This window comes from Neomonachus schauinslandi, chromosome 11, assembly GCF_002201575.2.
Source record: "Neomonachus schauinslandi chromosome 11, ASM220157v2, whole genome shotgun sequence".
NCBI lineage: Eukaryota > Metazoa > Chordata > Mammalia > Carnivora > Phocidae > Neomonachus > Neomonachus schauinslandi.
In genome coordinates this window covers 26329263-26355806 of record NC_058413.1, presented here as the reverse complement: position 1 = coordinate 26355806, position 26544 = coordinate 26329263, and the positions used below count along the sequence as shown (strand labels likewise).

Below are 26544 nucleotides of genomic sequence, written 5' to 3'. Positions count from 1 at the left end.
ATGGTTTCCCCTGCCGTAAACATCTGATGAATGTCTTTCACATAAATCATTGATTACATCTCTGGTTATTTGCTTAGAATAAATTCCTGGAAGGGAGTCACTGGATCAAAAGGGGTGCACATTTTTATGGCGTTTAGTACGTGCTATCAAATTATCTTCCATAAGTGTATGAAAGTGTAGGAGGGAACTGATTTCTCCACACCCTCGCCAATGTTGGGTATTGTCATTAAGAAGTAAAACAACAGAAGACCTTTGCCAACTTGATAGTTGAAAATGGTATCATATTCATATGGTTGTTCTAATGTGCATTTCTTTGATTAGCAGCAGAGAGATTGAACTGTGTTTTTTCATATGTTGATTAGTTACTGTGTGTGTGTAAGACTCTGTTCACATTCTTCACCCATTTTTCTATTAAGCTACTGTATATTTTTTCCTATTGATTTGAAGACCTCTTTATAGAGCATAATATTAAATTTTTATTGTATGTTGCTGTTATTTTCCCCCAATTTATCATTTTCCTTTTAATTTTTATGGTGTTTTTCGACATGTGACATTTAATATAGCCAGATAATGAATCTTTTCCTTTATCGTTTCTTTCCTTGGTGCATTATTGATAAGACTGGTGAAATATTAGGCAAAGCAAATCTGCTTTTCCTTGCTTCCTGCTTCAGAAAGACAAAGTTGTAGCCATGTTAGGTTAGCATAGAGCATTATACGTTTCATAATCAATCATTTATTCATTTGGAAATACTTACTGAGTGCCCATGATGTTCTAGGCACCTGTGTTAGATGCTGGATTGCACAATATACATCTAAGATGCATAATATGGTGCCCATACATTATGGATTTTCAGACAGTCCAATTTCAAATACATATTCCACCCCATTGTCAGTCTTGGATGTCAGATTACCTGTCCTGAATTTGGCTTCTGAATGTATGGATGTATTATCCTTGGGTAACATGCTCATTTGGGATCCTTCTTTGCCTGCCTACATCTGAACCCAGAAGGCAAGTACATCATCCAGGCTGCAGCTGGAAGGGGACCAAGGTCCTGCCGCAGGGGAAGGTGTGAATGCAAGGCAAGCATTGCTCCTTCTTGTTCTAAGAGGGAGCAGCCTTTGTTTGGGGACCCAGTGGGACAGCCAAGTCCCTGTGGTCGTTCCCTGGCCCACACTGCTCATGCTGGCGCATTCATTTCCTTTTTAAGCTACATAGAAGTCAGAGCCTGAGATGGGACCCTCATATCCATGGGCATCTTTCTTTACAGTGTTGCCAGGGGAGAGGGCCAAAGTGAAGGAGCTGTAAACGCTGATGATTCCCAACCGTGTAAAAGACCCTCTTCAAGCAGCGGCCAGCCCCAGACCCCACAGGGTAAGGACCCATGCTGTGATAGGGTGACCACCCTGAATTAGGTGCCCTGAAAACCCTCCATGGGAGGTATCACTGCTTTTCAGGCTGCAGGACTTCTGATGATAACACTGGTGGATAATCATTAGGCAGTATTATGCCTTCATTGCACTTGGTTTCAGCCCTTGTGCAGGGCCAGGAAATGAATTTTTAAAAATTCACATCTGTTGGGGCACCTGGGTAGCTCAGTCTGTTGAGCGTCTGCCTTTGGCTCAGGTCATGATCCCGGGGTCCTGGGATGGAGCCTTGCGTCGGGCTCCCTGCTCTGCGGGGAGCCTGCTTCTCCCTCTCCCACTCCCCCTGCTTGTGTTCCCTCTCTCGCTGTCTCTCTGTCAAATAAATAAAATAAAATCTTTAAAAAAATAAAAATAAAAATCATACTGTTGTACCGCAGTTGTTCAGCTGCCCATTCCTGAAGTGCTTTCCTTTGGGATTCTATAAATTTTGTAGGTTTTCCCCCTAGTAAATCCTTACAATTCAAAACAAATAATGGGTGGTTATTTATTAATAGTGACTTTATGGAGAAGGAAGTTGAGGCAGACTGACTGTTAGCAGCCCATGCATATGGCTGGTAAGTCTCAGGGGGATTTTCAGCATATTTTGCTTTTATCTCCAGCTGGATCCCAGCTGTATTATGAGACAATATAAATTCAGGACCTTTTATTCAGAAAGCTCACTCATCTGATCATCCTAGACACACTTGTGATTCTATCAGGTGACGTTAGAGGGGTCACAGACTCAGAGCCAGAACAGTCTATAACTGTTCTCCGAGAGAACTTTCCGCATTCTGGTGGAAATGTCCCGTGTCTGCTCTGTCCGGTGCCATAGCCACCAGCCCCCTGTGGCTCCCGAACACTTGAAATGTGGCCGGTGTGACTGAGCAACGGAAGTTTACATTTGGGTTAATTTTGGTTAACTTGAATAGCCACATGTGGCTAGGGGCCTGTGTATTGGACAGCACAGATTTGTGAAGGGCTGCATTCATTTTTTTTATTGTAGTTCACTGCGAGGAGCACATTTTATATTGTACTACAGCACAGATGTGCCCCACATCAGAACAAACTGCCCGCCCCACATCAGAACTTCACCAAACAGTATTCAGCCTGACTACAAGCAGTGCACGCTGGTAATTTCTATTTCGTTCTGTTCTGTTTCATTTTTTTAAAAGGCTGGTGGTGACTTGATAAATTGATTTTGTGACTCGCGGGTGGGTTATGAGCCCCAGGTTTAAGAACATTGCTACAGTTTTTTAATATGCAAATAAAGTTTAAAATGTGAAGAAAACAACAACAACAACAACAACACTGCCATCCTTACGTTATCTGCCCCCCACCTCCAGCCGTTCCTTCTACCTTTTTTCTCCTGTCTCTGCATCTGCCCTCCTTGCAGGGTCTTTGCATTGCCTGTTCCCTCTGCCTGGTATGCTTTTCCCTATGTCATCCCATGACTACATTTCTCACATCCACAGATTTCTGCTCTAATGTTCACTAAAGGTTTCCTCTGGTAACCACCTACTGGGGTGCTCTGGGAGGCTCCCCATCCCTCTTATCCTGGCTTGCTTTTTTCTGTAGCAATGTTCATCACCTGATACCGATAATCATTTGTTTATTGTCTGCCTCCCCAGCTAGAATATCAGCCCCATGAAGACAGGGACTGTTTTGTTGGCTGGTATGTCTCAGTATCCAAAATAAGCTTTTAATGAATATTTGTTGAATAATTGAACAGACATGGCCCCATGACCTTACTGAGATTTTTTTGTTATGGCTTTATATGCCGAGAGGCGTGTGGGAGCTTTCATTCATTCCTTTGGAGATACTGAGTTCATCCCAGTGGCCTGGCTTGTGCTCTGGGCATGGGGGATAGATATGCTAGAGGAGAAGGTAGACACATCTTTGTCCTTTTGAAAATTTTAATTGGCATCTGGGACTCTGCTGTGTATGGGTCCAGGAATGTGGTGCCGGAGGTTGTCTGAATATGCACCAGACAACTAGAGGAGTCAGGTGGAGATTTTGCATTTCCCAAAAGTAAAAGTGGCCCTAAGTAGAGCCGCTGAGTGGTGGGGCCAGCACCGCAGGGAGGTCTAGGAAAATATTAGCAGACAGAATTCGATAGGGAGAACTGGAGTACTGGTGAGGTGCCCCATCTTAGCTGCTGTTATAGGCTCTAGCAGAATCTAAGACTAGACTTCAGGACTCATCTTCCATTCCAGAAGCTCCCCATGTATCTCTTTATGGTTTGCTTCTACATTTTCCTCTCAGCATAGAAATAAAAATGGCCCACCTAAAAAAAAATGATTGTTGCTTCAGTGCTGAGTGGCAAGCTTTATGAGAACCGAGTAATGGGCTTGGTAGATAGCTATCTAATTATAATCATACCCTGAAATTTTTATTAGCCAGTCTTCATACCTAATGGTTTCTGCTTGCACTACGGATACGTTGGTGGTTCTTGAATCCATTTTGAAGGCACAAAGTGTTTCTATTCTTGGTGTATTTTCCCTCATCTTTCCTTAGAGTCAGATTTATTATTCCTTAGACTTCTCCCCTGTCCTTCATTAGAGAGTCATCAGGATGGTGCTATTTTTTTCTCCTTTGTTGAGTGTACACAGTAAATATAATTTGTTGAATGGCTTTCTTTTTTCCAGCAGGAAGTCTTCAAAGAGAGCCTATTAAAGTATTAAGCTTCCATGTAATAAACAGTGGAGCTGGGCCAACACATCCAAAACATCTGAGCAATCTCTTTATATTGTACACTCGAGCTTTCAGATGCATCAGTTTTACAGTACATCATCTGACACTATTTGTGATAAATATTCCCCAGTGATTAAATCATCATTTTATGTTCTTACGCACAAGAAAGAGCAGCCACAAAGCTACTCCCTAGTCATCGAGCTCACATGTTAAGAGTCCCGGTTTGTAGATCAGAAACCTTTTATTAATTTTGACTGAGCCGTTCTAAAGAGGTCATGTGGATTTTCATAAAACAGATTTATGTAAGAAGTGCCTTTTTTTTTTTTTCTTCTTTCCTTCTTAGGGAGGGACAGAGAGAGTGGGGATTGAACCACCTGGTGGGGAAAACCAGGAAATGGACCCTGAAGTAAATGAGAAGCTGTGCCTTGATGGTCATGGTTAATAAATATTTACCGTGAAGTCCTGAGCTGCAACTCTGCAGTTTTGTTAGCATAAACGTTTCATTACCACAGAATACTTGATGAGCTCATGGAGCAGGCAACTTGTGCAGCGTCTGGAGCATGAGACTGGACTTGGGCTCACTCTCTTGCTCGCTTGTCCTTAGGGATGGGCGTCTGCAGGCGTCACTTTTTTTTTTTTTTTTTTAACTGAATTAATGCAGTGGTCCTGGCTGGGATTTTGCCTGTTCTCCACGGATGGAGCCCGTGGGAGGGTGCCAAGGGACCCTCTAGGCCTGAGGAATGACTGTTGATTTACAGCCTCAAATGAAGCTAAAGCTGATAGTTTATGTTTTAAATAATGCATAGTTAGCTCTGCAAACAAATGAGCCAGATCCTTCCTCCTGCCAGAGTCCCTCTGGAGGAGGGCGGAGGTGCTCAGGGGAAGCGCATGAACTCCCTCCAGTGGCATGTGGGCCCCCGAAAGCCCCTCTTCCCAGGCAGGGGACTGCACCAGTGGAAGTTTGGACTGACTAGGAGGAAAGGGAAGGCACAGGGAGTGTGTGGGGAGTGGCCAGAGGGGCTGCAAGAGCATACCATGGGGGTGGGGGTGGGGAGCCCACTAGCAAGGAGAGCCCAGCTGGTGGGGAGATGCCGGCCTGCTACAGGGGCTCTTAGACTTCTAGAATTATGTCATTTCTTGCCGCTCCAAGTGTGGGCTGTGGGCTGGTAACAGTAGCATCCCCTGGGAGCTTGTTTGAAATGCAGAAGCCTAGGCCCTAACTCAGGCTTCTGGATTCTGAATCTTCACTTTAACAAGAAGTCCAGGTGATTCGTCTGCACATCAGAGTTTGAGAAGTGCTGACTAAGCACTTGTATTTTAATACTTTTACAGACCCTTGATCAAGCATTAAATATTTGTGACTCACAAAGTAGATGAGTAAGTCACTCCAACTGTGCTCGTTTGCAGCCCACCCCCCATGTTTTAGGGAAGAAAGGACGGAATAACAACAAAAGTGTGAGGTTGGCCAGGAATGGAGTTAGTGGGAATTTTAATGCAGTTTTGGCCATGACACACCATTGCCGGTATGAACTCAGAGCGGTGCTTTTCAGACTAGAACAGGCATCAGAATTACCGGAGGGCTTGTTAAAATGCCGGTTGTTGGACCCCACCCCAGCGTTTCCGATTCAGTAGATTTTGGGATAGGGGCTGAGAATTTTTGTTTCTAGCAAGTTCCCAGGTCATGCTGCTGCTGGTCTGGGGACCTCACTTTGACATGTATAATTCTGATCATGGCAACTGAATGGTGCTTGTTTGTGTGATTGCTGCCCCACGAAATCTGTGTTCTGGAGCCAAGCTTGGCCTCCTCTCCTGCTGAGTCTCTCACCATCCCTCTTTACTACTGATTCTCAGAGTGTCATCCACGACCCATCCATCCCTGCAGATTCCCTGAGTCCACTCTCTCGACCTTCTGAATCAGAATCCAATCGGAATCCCTCGGAGTGGGACAAAGGATGGTTCGTGAGCATCCCAGGGCGACTCTTAGACGCACATACGAGAAACAGCCATCGCTTTGTGGGCTCCTTCCCAAATGCATTACATTCTTTGTTGCTAGGGTGTGTTTTGCCCTTTTCTTGGCTCTTTGTTACTTGACTTGGGCCACCGCTGCACCAGGAATGCCCTTCCACATCTGCTCACTTGCTAGCATTCTCCTGTTCTTCCAGTCTTCCTCAGAAGCTCCGTCCTCCTGACCACCCCCCCAGCTGCATGTGATCCCTAGACTGTGCTTGTCTTTTAAAATAAGCTCTTTAAAATGAGATTCCAGTCCTTATATTTCAATCAATTTAAGATGCCTTTTCATGCCTCCCCAAACCCCCTCCTCTTCCTGAGTTGAATTTATAAGTATATGGCACAGGTGGCCTAGTGAGGTGTAGGTCAGTGGACATTGCCATGAAAAAACAAGAAAAGAATAAGAAAAGCTGGGCGTCTGGGTGGCTCAGTTGGTTAAGCGACTGCCTTCGGCTCAGGTCATGATCCTGGAGTCCCTGGATCGAGTCCCGCATCGGGCTCCCTGCTCAGCGGGGAGCCTGCTTCTCCCTCTGACCCTCCCCCGTCTCATGTGCTCTCTCTCTCTCTCATTCTCTCTGTCTCAAATAAATAAATAAAATCTTTAAAAAAAAAAAAGAATAAGAAAAGCTTGTGACTTCTCAAAGTTGTGAAGTGTTAAAAACTCAGTGGTACGTGACACAAAACATCGCTGCCCCTAATGCTGTTAAGTACATGATTATAGCCCCTATTGATTGTAGGCTCTTGGATGGCTGAGACTGTCTTATACTCCTCATATTGGTCCCCAATGTACCTGGCTTGTAGTAAGTGTTCAATAAATATTAGTTGAATGATGTAAATGAGATTTAATTATCTTTGGGTAAAGATTAAAAAAACCCATCCCTTTTCTGCTTTGGTCATTTATTGCATGTGGAAATGCATACCCTGCGTTGGATGCTGATGAGAAGGGCAAATAGAAGAGATGCAGCCAGGAGAATGATGATCTTCATTCAGGCTTTAAATGCACACTGCTCCCTGGAGCCAGCACTGTTTCTGCAGTATCCTGGATGTGCGTGGGACTCAGAATGGGGAGTGGGGGGGCGATGGGGTTGTGCGAAGGGCTGCCCTCCCAGACTCTCTGTTCGAAGGGCATGGGGAAATCCTAAACTCCTCTTGCCCAGAGACCATGGCACTTAGAATAGAAAGCAGGCTGGGAGTCAGTGCTTGTTGAATGAATGAATGAATGAATGAATGAATGAAATTGTGACTTTGAGTCCCCATCCAGGTATCAAATCTTGACCTCTTTATGTCTCATTTGCTTCATTTTTAGGGTAGGGGTCTTATGATGTACTCTAACTTACCTCAAGGAATTTTTGAGAACCTAAGATGATTTAATTAATCTGAGAGCACTATTTAAAGTGTTACATATGCATTATTACTTAGATCATATGAGAACTTTTTCTGTGTTTCTTACAGACAGCTCTTCTTCTTGGTTCTGAAGGCCTATTTTAAAACTTTGTCAATTAGGGGACTCTTGGTTCTCTTGGTTGGCTCATTCTCTCCTGATTTTCTCTGTACGTACAGCACACGAAGTGCAGGTTTTGAAAGTGTTTGTGTGTCACCGTGGTGTATCGAGAGATCTTCCTGCTAATACTTGTTTCTCTGCTAGCTATATTTCATACTTTGTACTGTGGCTTTCTTCAAAGAAACTCCAGGCTTATAAGAATGATTTGTTGTGGCATTTCCTTTTGAGACATAAACTTTGGGGGCACCTGGGTGGCTCAGTCGTTAAGCGTCTGCCTTCGGCTCAGGTCGTGATCCCAGGGTCCTGGGATTGAGCCCCACATCGGGCTCCCTGCTCCACGGGGAAGCCTGCTTCTCCCCTCCTTCTCCCCCTGCTTGTGTTCCCTCTCTCGCTATGTCTCTCTCTGTCAAATAAATAAATAAAATCTTTAAAAAAAAAAGAGACATAGGGCGCCTGGGTGGCTCAGTTGGTTAAGCGACTGCCTTCGGCTCAGGTCATGATCCTGGAGTCCCGGGATCGAGTCCCGCATCGGGCTCCCTGCTCGGCAGGGAGTCTGCTTCTCCCTCTGACCCTCCTCCCTCTCATGCTCTCTGTCTCTCATTCTCTCTGTCTCAAATAAATAAATAAAATCTTTAAAAAAAAAAAAAAAATTAAAAAAAAAAAGAGACATAAACTTTGAAATGAGATAAATACATAGTAGAGACATCTGGGTGCAGTAGTAAGAGTGGGAGGAAGTCGGCATTTGGACTTGGATCACCTTTGTTCAACTCCTGACTCTGCCCTTCATTTGCAATATGCGTGATCTTGGGCATTTTTTTTCTTTTGTAATATTTTATTATGGAGAATTTAAAAAATACACAAAATATGCAAAATAGTATAATGAACCCCCCATTTACCCATCACTCAGCTTCAATGACTATTAACTGATGACCAGTTTGTTTCAGCGGTAACGACATCTACTGTTCCCCCAATATAATTTTTAATAAGATGCAAGATGTCATATTCTTTCATTCATAGTTTTTTCAAGGTTCATTTATTTATTTTTAGAGAGAGAGAGCGAGAGAGAGAGTGCATGCGTGAGCAGGGAGAGGGGCAGCGGGAGAGGGAGGGGGAGAGAACCTCGAGCAGACTCCCTGCTGAACATGGAGCCCAACTATGCAGGGTTTGATCTCATGATTCTGAGCTCACGACCTGAGCCAAAATCAAGAGTCAGACGCTCAACCAGCTGAGCCACCCAGGCGCCCCTCATTTGTAGATATTTCAATACGAATCTCTGAAAAGATAAGGACTATTTATTTATTTATTTATTTAAGTAGGCTCCATGCCCATCGTGGAGCCCAGTGCTGGGCTTGAACTCACGATCCTGAGATGGAAACCTGAGCTGAAATCAAGAGTCAGACACTTAACCGACTGAGCCACCCAGGCGCCCTTTATATTTTAATTTTTAAATTTTTTATTTTTTTCTTTTTCAAAGATTTTTATTAAAGGTTTTTACAGAGCAAATCCAGACTCCAGATCCAGCTGCCAAGGAGACCCTGTTATACTGTGGGTGCTGGCTATGGTATGGCAGGGGCCCTGGGTTACCACCCTTCTGTTCCAGGATGGCGGTGGTGGGCAGTATCTCATCCTCGGGGTCCATAATTGTCATGTGATCAGGCCGGGACTTCTCAGGGCCAGTCTTAGCACTTGGGTCCCAGGAAAGCACGATCTTCACTTTGATGCCCAGCATACCCTGTCTGAGCCGCACACGGTACACAGTAGTGTCAACACAGTAGGTCACAGGGTCCCCACTGTGAATCAGCAAGTCATCCACAAACTTCATGAATGTAGCCCTCTGTCCTTGGAGTTTCCTGGACACCGTGACCTCAGAGCTTTGGCCCCACTCTCCATGCTGAACTGCAGGCCCCCCACACGGCAAGGCCTCCTAGGAGGTTTTTTTTAAATGTTTTATTTATTTATTCATGAGAGTCAGAGAGAGAGAGAGAGAGAGGCAGAGGCAGAGGGAGAAGCAGGCTCCCCGCCCAGCAGGGAGCCCGATGTGGGACTCGATCCCAGGACCCTGGGATCTTGACCTGAGCCGAAGGCAGACGCTCAACCATCTGAGCCACCCAGGTGCCCCAAGGCCTCCTAGGAGTTTTAACACAGAGACTCAGCCTGGACCATAGCGCACAGACCTCTTGTGGCCTCCTTTTCAGCATGGAGCTCTGCGGTGCCCCCAGGGAAGCCAAACCTCTTCTGAACCACAGCAGTTGATTCCCAGATACACCAGTCCTTCTCACCAAGAACATTCTGTGTCCTGGCGGCCAAGATAATGATTTCTGTCTTGGTTGGTGTAACTTGGACCTCAACTCTGGAGTAACCATCGTCAGCCAGCTCCTGAGTGAGAAAATCATTCTGTTCAGCTCTGAAGATGGCATTAGCGACAGACTTCCTCTTCTTGGAAATTTGCACCGTTGTCTTGCCGCCAAAAGGAAAGCAGATAAAGACGTTTTAAAAACACAACTAAACTATCATGATCACATCTGAACAAATTAATAATTCTTAGTATCAATAGAATCCACTGTTATAAATTTTCTATTTTCTTTTATAGTTTATTTGAAATAGGATCCAGTAAGCCCCAATCTGCTATTTGTAAAAATGTCTTTTAAGGATCTTTTAATCTATAGGTTCTCCCTTATCTCTCTCTCTCTCTTTCTCTTTATCATATAAAAGTGCAAGGAAAAAAAAAAAAAACAGGTTGTTTGCTTCTGGAATTTGTCTGTTTGGATTTTGCTGATTATATCTTTGTGGCATATTTTCTGTAAATTAGAGGCATGACCAGATTTAAGTTAGGGTTTTGGTTTTGAATCTTGGTCATGTTATTTGCTCTTTCTGACCTCTGTGAAATGGGGTGCATACTACCCATCTCATAGCTGTTGTGAAATTATAAAAGAGAATATCCAGGGTAAGACCATGTCCACACCTCAGAAAGAGTAGTTGTCATTATGATTGGATTATACTTTTTGTTAGCATTTGGGGGGCTGGGCCCTAGGGAAGCTATTCTCCTCCCACACTATTCAGACTTAATATTATAGCAGGTGTTGTGTCAGGAGGCTGAGCATCAGATCGAGTCGGGGTCCTGCTCTACTATATTAGGCTTGAATATGAGTTAAAGTACTTAAACTCTCTGAGCTTTCCTCGTTTCCTCAAATGCAGCTAATAACATATATCCTCAGAATTCTGAGAGTAGAGATGATGTATGTAAAGAACCTTGAATGTGGTGCTCATCATGGGGTTGATGATCTTTGTTATTGATACTTTTGGTACCTGAATTCTCATGTGGGACTTGGGGGCACTTCGGTTGTGAAGGGATTCTGGGTATGACTGGGGGGTGTAACTAAATCTCTTCTTCTCCTCTTTTAAACATATTTGGGGATAAAATAACCTACAATATAACCAAAAGAAAGAAATAAAAGTAAACCCTTTGGGTGCTGAGTACAGTTACATTTATTGGTGTACAGATGCTGGAATGTGAATGGAAACATCTACTTACTTCTATTATGACCAGGAGAAAGGCTGGGATTCTGTTTTACGCTGTATCAAATATGATAGGGGTGCAGAAACAGGGCAAACACCACCTTCGCCAAAAGATCAAGGGTGATAGCACCAGGAAGGGGATGTATCAACTCTTTTGTGATGTGCCCCATGTTGTGATGCACTGAGAAGGGCAAAACATCCTCTCTGGGGGTTTCTTACTCAAAATGCCCAATCTCGCTTTATCATGAGAAAACATCAGACACACCCAAATCAAGGGACATTCTGCAAAAGACCTGACCAGCTCTCTTGGCAGATGTCAAGGCTGTGAAAGACAAAGACCGAGGAACTGTCACAGGTTGGCAGAGGCTAACAAGACTTGAGAATTAAATGCAGCGTGGGATCCAGGATTGGATCCTGCATGAGAAAAAGAACTTTAGAGGCAAAGCTAGCAGCATTCAAATAACGTCTGTCAAGTCGTTAATAGTAATTTATCAGAGTTATTTTCCTGGTTTGGGCAGTTGTATCATGGCCATGTGAGATATTAACACTGGAGGAAGCTGGCTGAAGGGTACTGAACTCTCTGTACTGTTTTTGTGATGTTCTGTAAGTCTAAAATTCTTTCAAAAGTTAAAAACACGATACTGGGATGCATGGCAGCTTTTGTGAAGTTTACTGTTTTATAGGAAGTGGAGGATGCTTCTTTTCTGCACATTAACTTAGGAGCTAGAAACACCAATCTACTCTTGAGCTAAAGCAGTCAAGATCTCTCTGGACTGGTGAAGTTCCTCACTGTAAATTGAGAGGGAGTTGTGTTAACTCTTTTAGGTTCCCCAAGACCATCCAAGTACACAGGTGGTTGGGCCCCCCGGGTTGACGGTGTGTTGGTGGTATCATCTTTCATCGGGTTGATCTGGCAGATCTGACTGGCTAATAATGATAGTTACCTCCTTCGATTGGATGTCTGTTATATGCTTGAAACTTGAGTGCTAAGTGCTTATCATCAATCCTTAAAACATCCTTGAAAGGCAGGTGATAGCTCCCCCATTTTATGATACGTCTCAGAGAGACTCATTTGCCCAAGATCACTCAGCTGGAGTGGAAATCTAACTCCAAAGCTCAGACTCTGACAGCTGAACCATTCTGCTCTCCCTCACAGGGGCCCTTCTGGCCAGTCCAAGAATGCCTGCGTGCCCCTGCTGGGCCTCCAGACCTGCCCCCCCCTTATCATGTATGCTTGCACTGCATAGAAAAGAGGATTTAGGGGTACTGCTATTTTCCTATCCTCTGTTATCTGTGTGTTGACTAGACTTTTATGTAGGCTCTTTGGGGGCTATTGATAGGCTTCTATGGTCAGATATCTTTGGGGGAACTTAGGGATAAATAAATTAAATAGCTTTCCATCTTTCCCCAGGCAGCTGAATGCATTTGGAGAAAACCACACAACCGGGCTGACTAGTCCCACTGGTTTATTCCTAGTAACCTTAAATGGGCTGTTCAAGCTGCCTAGCAGTGCTGCCCTCTTGCCTTATCCGGACATGCATCCACTCTCTGGGATAACTGCTTCACACCTTCTCCCCACTCATAACATCCCCACATCTCCTAAGAAAGAAAAACAAAACCCTATTCCAACAGAGAATTTCTGCAAGCCCCCACGGCTGCCATGACCAAGCTGCCCGAATCCTGCCTCCTCTCTTGGTAAGGATGGCGCACTCTTGACTCTTGTGCACGAGATTGAGGCCCTCCTACCAGCAGTTCTCCCTCCGGGCCCCTCTCTCCCGATGCAGACGGGCATGTGCTCTATCTTCCATGTTAGAGAAGCCCCACGTTGACCACACATCCCCCCTCAGCTGCTGCTCTGAACCTCATCCCCTCTCCATCCAGCCTCCTTGGAAGAGTCTTCTTTCAGACTGTCTCCAATTCCTTATGGTCCCTTTCTTGCTCTTTTTTAAAAATTGAGGTAAAATTCACTTAACATAAAACTAACCACTTTAATATGTTAACACGTACAATTCAGTAGCATTTAGTACATCCACGGTGTTGTACAGTTACCAGCTCCATCTAGTTCCAGAGCCTTCTTGTCATTCCCAAAGTGCCCCCCTCCCCTTGCTGGTTACGTGCTCCCCCTCTGTCCTCCCCTCGCCCTAGCCTCTGGCAACCACCAATCTGTTTTCTGTCTATGGATTTACCTATTTTGTATATTTTATAAAATGGGCTCATACAATATGTTGACCTTCTTTCGCTTACATAATGTTTTCAAGGTTCATCCATGTTGTGACATGTGTCAGAATTTCTTTACCTTTTATTGCTTCGTAAGATCCCATTGTATATATATATGGCACATTTTGTTTATTCATTCATGGATGGACATTTGGGTTGTTTCTACCTTTTGGCTATTGTGAATAGTGCTGCTGTGAACATTCATGTACAAGTATTTTTCTGAGTATCTGTTTTCTGTACTTTGGGGCATATCCCTAGGAGTGGAATTGCTGGATCATATGGTAGTTCTGTGTTTTAGTTTTTGAGTCACCGCTGAACTGTTTGGTGGCTTGGGCCAAGTAACCGGACCATTTTACATTATTGCCAGCAATGTAGAAGCATTTCAGTTTCCTTACATCCGTATCAATATTGGATATTTCCTGGTTTTCTTCCCATAGCCACCCTAGTAGATATGAAGTGGTATCTCATTATGTTTTTTTTTTTTCTCATTATGGTTTCAATTTGCATTTCCCTAATGGCTAATGACATTGAATATCTTTTCATGTGCTTGTTGGCCATTTTCTGTATCTTTGGAGAAAAGTCTTTTCAAGTCCTTTGCCCATTTTTTCATTGGGTTGTTTGTTGTTGTTGTTGAGTTTCCCATTCTCTCTTGAATCCACTTTTTTTTTTTTTTAAAGATTTATTTATTTATTTATTTGAGAGAGAGAGAATGAGAGACAGAGAGCACGAGAGGGAAGAGGGCAGAGGGAGAAGCAGACCCCCTGCTGAGCAGGGAGCCCGATGTGGGACTCGATCCCGGGACTCCAGGATCATGACCTGAGCCGAAGGCAGTCGCTTAACCAACTGAGCCACCCAGGCACCCCTGAATCCACTTTAATCAGGCTTTTGTCCTTATCATTCCACAAAGTTACTTTTATCAAGATCGCCAATGGCCTCCCATTTGGTCAAACCCAGTGGTCCATTCTCAGTCCTCATTTTATTTTCCTCACAGCAACATTTAAGGGAGGATCACTCCTTCCTTTCTGAGATGCTTTCTTCACTTGGCTTCCCAGATCCCATTCTTTCTTAGTTCTTCTCAGTGTTCTTTGCTGGTCCCTCCTCATCTTCATGACCTCTAAGCCTTAAACTTCCTCACAGCTCAGCTTTCACACCTCTTGTCTTTCTATCTCCACTTTCCTGGGTGACTCCATCCTTCCAGCTGTCCAGAAATCCTGGAGTTGTCCTTGACCTTTCTTTTACCTCCTCCACCTGGCTTTATCTCCATAATATATCTAGACCTTGATCATGTCTCACAGCCTTCACTGTATTTACCCTGTTCCAAACCACCATCATTTTTCAGCTGGAATTTTGAAGTACCCTACAAGTTTAGTTGTAAACAATGGGACTAAAGCAGTAAACAAAAAAACAAAATCCCTGCTTTCATGAAGTTGATATTTTAATAGGGGAAACCAAGCAATAAATAAGTGCTAAGGGAAAAAATAAAGCAGAGGAAGAGAGATCAGAAGAGGGAAGAGGACTAGATGCCACCATCTAGACTGCATGAAACATAGCAACCAGAGAGATCCTCTTAAATTGTGAGTCAGATCTCATGTTATAGCTCTGCTCTGAAGCCTCCAATTGCACCTTGTTTTACTCCAAGTTTGAGCCAAAATCTCTATATGATTTAATTAGCCCTGGCTTCCTCTTCCATCTCGTCTATCACTCCCCACCTTGCTCACACCACTCCAGCCAATGCTGGCGTCTTTGCTGTGCCTCAAACCTGCTGAACACACACCTGCCTCCGGGCCTTTGCACATATTGCTTCCTCTGCCTGGAATGCTCTTCCTCCTGAAAGCCACATGGCTTTCTCACTAACTTTGCCCAAATGTCCCTTCGTCAGTGAAGTCTCTGTTGATTACCTTATATAAAATAATAACGTCCTCTTCCCTCTTCTGATCTCCCTTCCTCTGCTTTATTTTTTCCCTTAGCACTTATTTATTGCTTGGTTTCCCCTGTTAAAATATCAGCTTCATGAAAGCAGGGATTTTGTTTTTTTGTTTACTGCTTTAGTCCCATTGTTTACAACTATACCTGATACAAAAACACGGATACTTGAGGTTTTTCTACTTTGTAATATGTAAATGTCCATTATAAATCTCTAAGAAGAGGATATTTTTGCAGTATTCCCTCACCCCCCTTTTTTTTTAAACCCATAGGGCCTATTTTTCACAAAATATTTTTGGGAAGTGCTGGAACAGACTTTTATTTGTATTTTAATTGAAAGTCATATTTAGGGTGATGGGAGTGGTGAATGTTATATAACCTGAGTCTCTTACCCTTGACTAATAAAGCATTTCAGCATATAGGAAAATGTACATCCAAAAGGCCTGAATTTATCCTGAGGGTATGCTTGGATAACTCATTAGGTAAAATCTGGCCAGTTATTTCTTCTTTGATTTTGAAAAGTGGTTTTACATTTGAGTATTTCTGCACAGTTCCATGCTTATAAGCAAAGTGTGGTATAACTTGGAAGTAGTTTCTCCTAGAGCTGTTGCAACCACTTAGGCCTACTCTTTCTCTGCTTTTGTCTCAATTCCCCGGATGATCCCTGCTGTGCCCTTTGGGAGGTCAGCATCCTGTTGGGTCACTTAGGTGGCCTCCGTCATGTTCTAGGACCAGACTTACTTTGACTCTGTCAGAAGCAGCTCTGGGAGGGCAGAGGCTCTTTGTGTTTTGTTTGCCATTGTAGACCCAAACACCTAGCACCATGCCACTCACGTAAGAGGTGGCCAATTAATATTTGTTGAATGAACCTTTGAAGTAGCACCAGGGAAATCTTCTTCACTTGACCCTGCCTCATGGTGACTTATAATCAGGGCTCAGCTTCAATGATGTCTTTGAAAATAGGTGTGAATATGTTCTGAATGGAAATCAAAGTACTTTTCCTCCTGTTTCCATGATCTCAGCTCACAATAACACGGGCATTCTTGGAAAGAGTCTTCAGTTATTCGAATAGTTTGTGGTTAAATAGATTTCAACAAAAAAGATCCCATTTGAGCATTTAATTTGAAAGCCACTATAATGTAAAATAAAGCCACTATAATGTGTAATGTATAATAAAGCCACATATAATGTATAACGTGCGATCGGCATTCTCAGAAGAAAGTTGCTCTGATGAAGTGTCCATGTCATCTTTTGATTTTGAAAAGATAGAAGGAATGAAGTCAGCCTGCAATGTAAATTGTGGCTTGATATTTTATTTCCTAGAAATGGCCAAAAGAAGAACAGTGTGATTTCTGGAAATTGGAAAAATAAAAGGTTACTTGGAAAAGCCCAAGATTTGTGTATTTCATCTTGCTTTCTTACGCATAGAATGATGTTCCTTTTCCTTTTAGCCTTTCCAGGGCGTGCTCTGATTTGCATGGCAAGAGTTGCGCTGTATCTGGTTAATTAACCCCGCGTGTGAATGTCTGAGGATTAGTGTCTTGACTTGCTCTAATTAAGTTCAGAAGATTCAAAGGCCACCTGAATAGGGATGGGATGGACACTTGCTTTTGGAAGAGGCAGTAAAATTTCTTTAGGTGAGGAAGCAAATGGGGATGTAATTTAAACCCTGGCATCAGGGTTGTTTTTTGTTATTGTTGTTTGTTTGTTTGGGGTGGGGGGGAGTGTTTTCATAGACATCACCATAGTTATGGTGTCTCTGTAAATCACACATATATTTCAGAAAAGAAAATGAAGAAACTTGTGGATGCAGGTGAAGTGACCTAAATTTGTATAGTTCTGTAGCTTTTGAAAAACCATTTTGTTTCTACACATTTTATGGTTCTTTTAATTAGACTCACAGGACTGGGATGTTCAATGTCTAGTGGTCAAATATAATATTTATTGAGGTCATATGATGTGCTAGGTTTTGTCCAAAGAGTACAGTCTCATTTAATTCTTAAGTAACTTGGAAGTCTTGTAGTCTGGGTTCTCCAGAGAGACAAAACCAATAGGATGCATACATGTGTATGCATCTTCCTATATCTTACCTACACTTACACCTATCAATATCTAGAGATTTATGATAAGGAAATGGCTCATTTGCTTATGGTGGCTGAATAGTCCAGAATCTGCAGTTGGCAAGCTGGAGACCCAGGAGAGCTGATGGTTCAGGTCCCATCCGAGTCTGAGTGAAAAGGCAGAAGACGAGTGTCCCAGCCCGAATGCAGTCAGGCAGAGAGTGACTTCTTTCTTACTCAGCCTTTTATTTTATTCAAACCTTCAACAGAGAGAATGAAGCCCACCCACCTTGGGGAGGGCAATCTTCTTTATTCAGTCTAATGATTCAAGTGTTAATCTCATCCAGGAACACTGTCACAGACACACCCAGAATAATGTCGAGTCAAATATCTGGGCACCCTGTGGCCCAATCAAGTTGACACATAAAATTAACTGTTGCAGGTAGGTACTGTTTTTATCCGTTGCAGAGACGAGGACACAGATGTAGAGAATGGTTGGGTAACTTGTCCAACGTTACAACTGGTCAGAGTGGAGGCAGAACACAAATGCAGGCAGTCTGGCTCCCCACATGCTCACTCCTAATTGGTACAGCAAACTACCTTTCAGGGGAGGTGACTGAGATGGGGGAGGAAGGACGAGAGGGGAGGGAAGCGGAGTCCGGTGTCTAGCCTCAGTGTCCAGCCAACCAGGTAGAGGCAGAACTGGGATTTGAACCCAGGTCTCCTAACACCTGGCCCAGCTCCCTGGAGTCCTTCAGCTCCCACATGGGGCATCCTCTGCATCTTGGACATTTCACATATGAAAGGAAAGAGGTTAACTTTCAGTTCTACACCTGAATTGTTGACTCAAGCACTCTGTGCAGTAGTTTTAGCTGTCGCACCTTGTCAGCATTATAACTTGTGTCCCTTGTATTCCAGTACTAGAAGAGTCTCCAATGAGTTGGCCTACGTACATGAGTATAGTAATTGTTTTAATAACACTACCTTCCATTGCTAAAGCACTTCAGACTTTTTAGAGCACTCTTATATATGCACATTCTTTAAAAAATGGATTAGCTTGACTTAAGTGGATTTACTCTGGGGTGATGGTCTTTCATGGATGTGAATGGAGAAAAGGCTTTTACCTCCTCTTAGCCAAGATTAAAAAAGAATAAATGAGTTAAGAGATGATGGAAGAGAAAAGGGCACGTATTGAAGCAGCATGATCACAGGGATGCAGTACTGAAGGAGATTGAAGGGCCCTGGACCAGGAGGTATGGGGTCATAGCAACTGTTGGCATTGAAGCCAGACCGTTCTGGGTTTTAATCGTGACTCTGCCACTTACCAAGGAGACACCCTGCATCACCTCTCTGAACCTTTCCTCCTTTGTAAAATGGGAATTATACTTTGTACCTCACAGGGTGGTTGTAAGGAGGAGAAGTGCTTGTCCATGCGTGCCATGTAGTAAGCCCCTGATAAAGAACTCCTACAAATCTTCCCACCTCCTACAGTAAGGCCTGCCTTGACTGGCCTTGAGCTGCTTGTTGTAAAGACCTTCACCTGCCTGCTCTTTCCCACCTAGCTCCCACACCTATAGTCACCAGATCTGACTGTATTACAGAGCATCCGTCCCCGACCTTCTGTGGATATGCCCAGACTGGATAAAGGGGCCTCTTTCCTGGTCCTGCTTTGCATCGTGGATTCCTTGTCTGAACCCGGCATGTCCAGCTGGCCCCCTGCCACCTGCTTGCCCCTCTTTAGCCCCGTCCAGGCCACTGTCTCCTGCGCTGTCCCTGTCCCTGATTTTCCACTGTTGGTGTCCAACTGTACAGATCTTTTTTCCTTTCTTGATTTTTTTTTTTTTGGACAGAGATTTGGTTCACATGGACCATTTTAGAAGGACTACACTATTTCAAGAGAGATAGTAGAATTTGGTTAGTTAAGTCAAATTCCTGGTCATTTCTGGAGGGAAGATCAGTTAAGCTGGTGGTTACCGATTCCACTGGCTTTACTAAGCCAACTGGCAACAGTCAAGCTGGCCACCAGTTTAGGCACAGACTTAAGGTCCCATTCCTGGGTTTTATCCCAGCTTCTTATCTCCTAATCCTTATTTTATCTGGATTCAGTTCCAGAAACTTCACTCAGAGACCCAGGTGTATGGGTCACCACTTTTAGTTGGAAGGCACTCATTACTTTGCTGTGGCTCCTGAAAGCACCATTTCTGGGGTGAGAAGCATTCTTCTGTTGCCCTTTGCCTCTCTCAGCATCTTTGTGATCAAAGTGGAGGGATTTGAGGATCCCTTAAGATGTAACCTTGGGGCTCCTTGAAATGGTGATTCTTATTTTGCACAGACCTATCAGATCCATCAGATGCTGGTAACTGGTCATTTCTGAACATGTTATGGTCAGTTAGTGATTTAGAGCTAAAAAAAAAAAAAACAACAACAAAAATCTCCACACAGCCCTTTTCTTTGAACTGGCTGCATTTCTGACTCTTCCAGTTTCTCTCCCAACCATCTGAAATGGATTCTAATCCTGAGAAGGAAAATCTTCATGATTTAGTTTGTGGGCCTGGGTAATCCCAATCACCATGTGTCATTCATTTGTGAGATAATAAGTCCCAGAAAGAAGGTGGGAATTATTGAACAAGAGAGGGCCTAATAATAATCTCACAGTTGGGTGAAATAAACATTCCTTTGGAAATTTAAGTTTTGGTCTTTACCCCGAAGAGTTTGATTTCATTTGCATGTAGAATTCTCTTATATTATGGAGAATTTTTGCATGAAAATGAAAGAATAAGTTATATCCCACATTTCTTAGTTGGGCAATTCGTGGTTAGTCATGTCCATTTTATCCCATTGGTGAGTAATAAGCCCCAGCTAGCCTCCCCTTTCTAGCTAGCATAGTTTGGACAAGTCTCCAACTCAATAGGTGGGCTCAAGGAGAGAAGATTTAGCCAACTCTAAGCTTTTACACTTAACTGCTTAAAATATTTCTTCTGACATTTCAGATCTTCCTTCTGAATCACTATCCTTCTTTCTGAGTATAGTTGACCCTTGAACAACATGGGTTTGAGGGGCGCCTGTGTGGCTCAGTCGTTAAGCGTCTGCCTTTGGCTCAGGTCATGATCCCAGGGTCCTGGGATCGAGCCCTACATCGGGCTCCCTGCTCAGCCAGGAGCCTGCTTCTCCCTCTACCACTCCCCCTGCTTGTGTTTACTCTCTAGCTGTCTTTCTCTCTCTGTCAAATAAATAAAAATCTTAAAAAAAAACAAAAACCAAAAAAAAACCCCATGGGTTTGAACTGGGCAGGTCTACTTACAGTAACATAGATTTTCTTTGATAAATACAGTACAGTGCTGTAAATGTATTTTCACTTCCTTATGATCTTTTTTGTTTTAGTATGCCTGTTCTGAGGGGTTTTTTTAAGATTCTATTTTTTTATTGGAGAGAAAGAGAGAGTGCACACAAGAGCAGGGGTGGAGATGGGGATAGAGCGGAGGGTCAGAAGAGAGGGAGAAGCAGACTCCCCACTGATCAGGGAGCCTGACGTGGGGCTGGATCCCAGAACCCTGGGATCATGACCTGAGCCGAAGGCAGACACTTAACCAACTGAGTCACCCAGGCATCCCTCTTCCTTATGATCTTCTTAATAACATTTTCTTTAGCTTACTTTATTGTAAGAATTCAGTATGTAATATATATAACATACAAAATACGTGTTAATTGACTATGTTATTGGTGAGGTTTCTGGCTCTCTTTAGTTAAATTTTTGGGAAGTCAAAAATTATACGGAGATTTTTGACTCTGTGGAGGTCAGCATCCCTAAAACCCCCATATTGTTCAAGGGTTAACTATACATTCTTAATGGCTAAAATTAACAAGTCAGGAAACGACAGTTGTTGGTGGGGATGTAGAGAAAGGGGAACCCTCCTACACTGTTGGTGGAAATGCAAGCTGGTGCAGCCACTCTGGAAAACAGTATGGAGGTTCCTCAAAAATTTGAAAATAGAGCTACCATATGACCCAGCAATTGTACTACTGGGTATTTACCCCAAAGATACAAATGTAGGGATCCGAAGGGGTACGTGCACCCTGATGTTTATAGCAGCAATGTCCATAATAGCCAAACTATGGAAAGAGCCAAGATGGGTCCATCGACAGATGAATGGTTAAAGAATATGTGGTATATATATATATATATAATGGAATATTATGCGGCCATCAAAAGAAACGAAATCTTGCCATTTGCAACAATGTGGATGGAACTGGAGGGTATTATGCTGAGTGAAATAAGTCAATCAAAGAAAGACATGTATCATATGATCTCACTGATATGGGAAATTCTTAATCTCAGGAAACAAACTGAGGGTAGTATGTGCTATGGTGAGCGCTGTGAATTGTGTAAGACTGTTGAATCACAGACCTGTACCTCTGAAACAAATAATACATTATATGTTAAAAAAAAAGAAGAAGAAGAAGATAGCAGGAAGGGAAGAATGAAGGGGGGAAATCAGAGGGGGAGACGAACCATGTGAGACTATGGACTCTGAGAAACAAACTGAGGGTTCTAGAGGGGAGGGGGGTGGGGGAATGGGTTAGCCTGGTGATGGGTATTAAAGAGGGCATGTACTGAATGGAGCACTGGGTGTTATATGCAAACAATAAATCATGGAACACTACATCAAAAACTAATGATGTAATGTATGGTGATTAACATAACATAATAATAAAAAAAAGAGTATAAAAAACTAAAAACCTCTAAAAAAGTAAAAAACAAACAAACAAAAAACAAGGGTTAGCTATACATTCTTTTAAAATTCCTTTAGTGAGGATATATTAGTGATGACCTCTGTCCATTTCTCTTTGCTTGAAAATGTCTTTATCTCACCCTTGTTTTGAGAGCTAGTTTTGCTTATTCCTGATTGACAGTTATTTTCCCTCAGCTCTTTGAAGATGTCATTTTACTTTCATTCTTGATGCAGAGACGTCAGCTCAGTCTTCGTCAGTGATCTGTCTGGTCTCTGACTGTCTCTGACTGATCTCTCTGGTCCCTTCTCTGTGATTTGGGTTTCTTCAATTTCACTAAGTGTTGAAATTTTTGATGTCTAGATATTGGTTTCTTTTTATTTATTCTGCTTGGGATTTAATGTATTCAGTCTGAGAATTCATGTCTTTAATTAATTAAACAAATTGTTAGCCCTTATTTATTTGAATATTACTTCTATCTCAATCACCTTATTTTTCTCCTTTCTGGAAATCTGATTTGACATATATTAAACCTTCTCACTTTGTCCTTCATATTACTTAGCTTTTAAAATGTATTTTAACTGTCCTTTCCGGGCTGCATTCTAGGTAATTTCCTCAAATCTGTTTTAAGGTTAATACATTCTGTCTTTGCTGTGTCGAATATGCTACTTACCTGTTTTTTGGTTTTCATTATCATATTTTCTGTTTTAGAAGTTCTATTTGGCTCTTTTTAAAAATAGCTTACTCAGTTGTCTTCATCATATCTTTAATCACTTCTGTTATTTCTTTATACATTTTAAATTTAATTATGGCATATTCTGTATCTGATCATTGCAATATCTCCGCTTTTCTGATAATTCTCACTCATAGTGACTTGCTTACTCTGATTTTAGTTTTTTTTTTTTTTAAAGATTTTATTTATTTATTCATGAGAGACAGAGAGAGAGAGAGAGGCAGAGGGAGAAGCAGGCTCCCAAGGAGCAGGGAGCCCGATGCGGGACTCGATCCCAGGACGCTGGGATCATGACCTGAGCCAAAGGCAGATGCTTAACCATCTGAGCCACCCAGGCGCCCCAGTGGTTTTTTTTTTTTTAAGATTTTATTTATTTATTTGTCAGAGAGAGAGAGAGCACAAGCAGGGGGAGCGACAGGCAGAGGGAGAAGCAGGCTCCCCGCTGAGCTGGGAGCCTGACGTGGGGCTCGATCCCAGGACCCTGGGATCATGACCTGAGCCGAAGGCAGACGCTTAACCAACTGAACCACCCAGGCATCCCTAGTGGGTTTTTTTGTTTGTTTGTTTGTTTGTTTGTTAATTGTGAGCTCATGTTCCTTGAAACTTTTTCTGTGGGAATTATCAGAGTCCTGTGTTTGAGGTGTCTTTCTTCAGAAAGAAAGGATTTGGATTTTGCTCCAGCCATGGTGTAATGACAACCAAGGGCTATTTTAATCACATTTTCAGCTCAGTGGTGGTGGTTATTATTCTTCCAAGCCACACTGGTAGCGTGAATTCTGGCCCTACACATATGTGAATGAGTGTGGGCTTTTGGTTAGAGATTCTTAGGAGATACTTTTTTTCTGCCTCACTGAGGCCAGGATAGATAATAAGTCTCCTTCTAAAGGACAGGGTTTTTTTTTTGTTGGTTTTTTTTTTCCTGCCTCATTCTCTGAGCTGGTTTCCATTTGAGCAATGTGGCATTTTGGAACGGGGTACTCGATCTGGTCTATCACCACGATCAAGCCCTAGGCTTTTTCCTCAGGTCCACAAACCAAAGCACTTTGTAAAAACCCAGGCTCCTGGGTCAACTGATGTCCTTGGGCCAAATGCTAGCTTTGCGTTACACAGTAAAATTTCTCTTTCTTCTAGTTTCTGGCTTCCAGCCCTTTCCTTTTATTGCAACCTCAACCATGTGTTAAACCAGATTTTTTTTTAAAGATTTCATTTATTTATTTGAGAGAGTGAGCATGAGCGGGGCGGGGGGGCGGGGCAGAAGGAGAGGGAGAAGCAGACTCCCCGCTGAGCAGGGAGCCTGACAGGGGCTCTTGATCCCAGACCCTGGGATCATGACTTGAGCCGCAGGCAGATGCTTAACCGACTGAGCCCAGGCGCCCCTAAGCCAGATTTTTAAAGAATATATTTTATCCCTTTCTTTAATTGATTTGTATTAGAAGAGGCTTCTTCACCCATCTTGTTGCAGAAACAAAGGTGTTAGGCAGTATTTTAGATGTTTGCAACACAGTAGTGAATGAGCAAGACAGTAAGATCCCATCTCTCACAGAGGTTACATTTCAGTGGTGTAGAGCAAGGAAACAAATAAATAAATACCTAAGATAATTTCAGATAGTGGTGAATACTATCATCTTTTAAAATATTCACAGTGACCCATACAAGGGACTCAATCCTGCATCTCTTTATACATTTGTATATTTTAATCCTTCCATCACTGTGTTGTGAGATGAATCTACCCGCCCTCAGGTGAATGAAAACACCTCATTATTAAGTGGTTGGTGAATTCAGTGGTGAGGACAACATGGTAGAGAAGCCCTTGAATTTGGGTTCAGAGTTAGACAGCATCCACAGCCACCTAAAGCAGTTGTCCTTATGTGATTTGTTAAGATATGTGTGAGATTGAAAATGACTTTTAGTGACAAGTGAGAGCAATCATATAAGGCACGAATACAACTCTTCTCTACAATTAAACTGCATTTTAAAGACATGCTATTATTAACAGAATATTTTGCCTCATTTTTATCAGGAATATAGAAAGGTCAAGGAGTAACAAATAATTAGTATCTTCAAGTGTTCAAACAAATCCATACCTTTTAAAATTGGAAGCATGGAGAAAAAAGAAAAGCTGAAAATGTTTTTTTTTTTTTTCTTAAAGAAGTGATTAACATATCTGATAATAAAATTGATGCAAGAGATTCTGATCATCCAGTGGTCTGTTTTGGAGTCAAATGCCATTTGAGACAAAGCTATTTTTCCAAGAAATGTTCTTAAATTATCAAATCAAGAACTCAGTAAATGAGCTTGGTTTATCGAGCCTCTTTTACCTGATTTAGAAACAGCTCCTGCTAATGAAATATGTCAGGAAATTTTCAGAGGTGTGAACAGTGAATGGATAAGATGCTGCATTTCTTAAAGTAGTTGATTTTGCTTGGCACCCCCCAATTGACTGGAATTCACTAGTAGAGAGTCTCACCCTTTTTTGGTGCCATGGGCCCCTTTGGCAATCTGGTGAGGTTTATGGATCCTTCTCAGAATGATGGTTTTAATACTTAAAATCCATAGAATTGTAAAGGAAGCCAAATACATTGAAATCCACTTTATTCACAGACCCCGAAGAATGTATAAGACCCCCTAGATAATTAACCTCTATGATGTATTTAGATGGTTTTTTTTTTTTTTTTTTTTAAGATTTTATTTATTTATTTGAGAGAGAATGAGAGAGAGCACATGAGAGGGGGGAGGGTCAGAGGGAGAAGCAGGCTCCCTGCCGAGCAGGGAGCCCGATGCGGGACTCGATCCAGGGACTCCAGGATCATGACCTGAGCCGAAGGCAGTCGCTTAACCAACTGAGCCACCCAGGCGCCCCCTCTATGATGTATTTAAATTATGTCTCTATTCTTGATGAGAAAAAGTTGTTTATGATATGGCTGATTTCCTCAATTTCTTAAAAGAGGTAATGGAGCTGGTTCTAGCTCTAGAGAGGCACTGTAAGTCAGTGGTGTGGTCACGTATATGTGGATAATGCATTTCTGCTGTGGTAACAACATGGTACTTAGGAAGGGAGCCTCTTACGTTCTTAGTTTTTTACCCATGGGGTTTCTAGGTAAAATATGAAATTAGACAAGATCAGTGCTACCTGAGGTTATTGGCCTTATATGTTAAAGATGGCCTCAGAAGGGCGCCTGCGTGGCTCAGTCGTTAAGCGTCTGCCTTCGGCTCAGGTCATGGTCCCAGGGTCCTGGGATCGAGCCCCGCATCGGGCTTCCTGCTCGGCGGGAAACCTGCTTCTCCCTCTCCCACTCCCCCTGCTTGTGTTCCCTATCTCGCTGTGTCTCTATCTGTCAAATAAGTAAATAAAATCTTTAAAAAAAAAAAAAAAGATGGCCTCAGAAAATAAACAAAAAGAAGGGACTGTAAACAGAATCAGTTTATCTTGGAAGCCTGTGATTTATTTATTAACTGCCACAATAGAATGAAATACTGTTTATTTATTGTTCTTTTAAGTGTGAAAGAAAACATTGACCTGCTTTAAATCATTGGAGGCAATCTAATTGAACATCCTTAGAGGACTGATTCATTATGTTTTATTTATATAGTAATATCCTATACAGCCATTAAAAAGGATAGAGATATATGTGCTCTTATAGATTGAACTCTTAAGATATGTCATTACATGGAGAAGGAAAGGTGAAGATGAGTGCACTATGCATTCTCACTTGTAAAAATGTGTCTATTAATAAAGCTCGTGATATTTCTGGAAAGAGGCACCA

The 26544-nt window shown here is 42.6% G+C and overlaps 1 pseudogene; it reads right to left on the bottom strand.

Moving 5' to 3' along the window:
- Positions 1-9071: 9071 nt before the first annotated feature.
- LOC110575830 overlaps positions 9072-26544 on the bottom strand; it is a 101431-nt pseudogene continuing 83958 nt past the window's right edge.